Here is a 1,499-nt window from a genome sequence, read left to right as displayed (position 1 = left end):
GGCTAAACAGAAAAATGAGAAGAAGGAGAGGAACTTACTGAGGGCTCTAAGGAGGAAGTGTGTTCTGGGCCAGGGAAAGAACCACGAAGGAGGGATGCTCGGCAGAGTGAAATATTCTAAAATGAGGAATGCAAAAGTGAGAACCAGAGACTAGAGGGACTATTTATAAGCATGGAGAGTGAAATGGGAAGCATTAAATGATCCCCTGGCGGGAAAGCACGCGGACCGCCGCCTCAACTGCCACACGCGTAACGCCTCGGTTCACGAACCGTCAGGTAATAATGACGGACAGGTCGTCAGTCGACTCCAATCGCGTCTTTTGAGACGCATTAATGTCCCTATCCACGACCGAGCAACGACCCTTCGACTTCCCAGACGGGTATCTACCCCCTACGACCTTTGATTCACCCCCGAGAATGGGGAGCGAATCAAGGGGGGGGCTATTGTACGGCCCCCGCGTCGTATCCTACATTGGGCCTTGGACCCTGGCCTGGGTATATGGCCCATGAGGCCAATCCCCTTATACCCGGTAGCCTACCCCCGGGCCACGCGTACTGCATGCCCGAGCCTTGCTTCTTCATCGTTTCTCGGCAACACCTTTCCATGGAGTAATAGATATTTGACTCACGGGAAGCCCCGCGTTGTACCTACCTGGCCGTGCCCCGGAGAGTCACCGCTGCCGAGGACTATCGTGGAGGCAGGAACCAAGTTCCAACGCCACCCTCACAATTTCCCACTCCTACCTGACCACCCACTTACGATCGATAATAGTGGACCGCCGGTTGCACTCGTTGGCAAGTAATTATGACCTCTCCACTAAACTATGGCCTATAAATGCAGGAAGTTTTGAGAAGAGAGGGGTTGGAAAAGAGGGGGCGGTAAGGAGAGTGTATGCAAAGAGTGAGCAAAAAGAGAAGGTGACTCAGACCCACGAGGAAAGAAAAGAAAGGACCTTAGGTCTTAGCGGGAAGAACGACCCAGAGTAGGACATCCAAGCCCACCATACAAAATAAGTTGTGAGCCCAAGTGAGGCCCAGTCCAACGGGTTTCGGTATCGGGCGCGCACAATTACAAACTACATTTTTTATCTTCTCATTTTTCTTCTCAACCAAATAAATGAGTTTTCTACCCTTCTATTTTTCCATCTTCCTAACCAAACACTCTATAAGAGAAAACTAAAATATTTTATATCCTCCCACTTTTCTATCCACTCTTTATTTTTAATCTTCTCTTGGTTATCAGTATCTCAATCCAAATTTTAAGATTTTAAGATCCTATATCCCTAAATTAACTTGGATCATGTTTTGTGTGAGATTCCAATTCGGATGATCTGATTCTATAGCAATACTAAAGATCTTGTGCTATAAAAGAAAATTCAAAATTTTTGTAACCTTAACCTAATAAACAAAATCACAAAAGACAAAAGAGACTACTAAAGAGTAGAAGGAAATTGCAAGAAGTTAAGAAATCCAATGGTGACACCATTGTGAGAGAGACCA

This window comes from Quercus suber, unplaced genomic scaffold (genome assembly GCF_002906115.3).
Source record: "Quercus suber isolate HL8 unplaced genomic scaffold, Cork oak 2.0 scaffold_350, whole genome shotgun sequence".
In the NCBI taxonomy this organism is placed as follows: domain Eukaryota; kingdom Viridiplantae; phylum Streptophyta; class Magnoliopsida; order Fagales; family Fagaceae; genus Quercus; species Quercus suber.
This window is presented reverse-complemented; position numbering follows the sequence as displayed.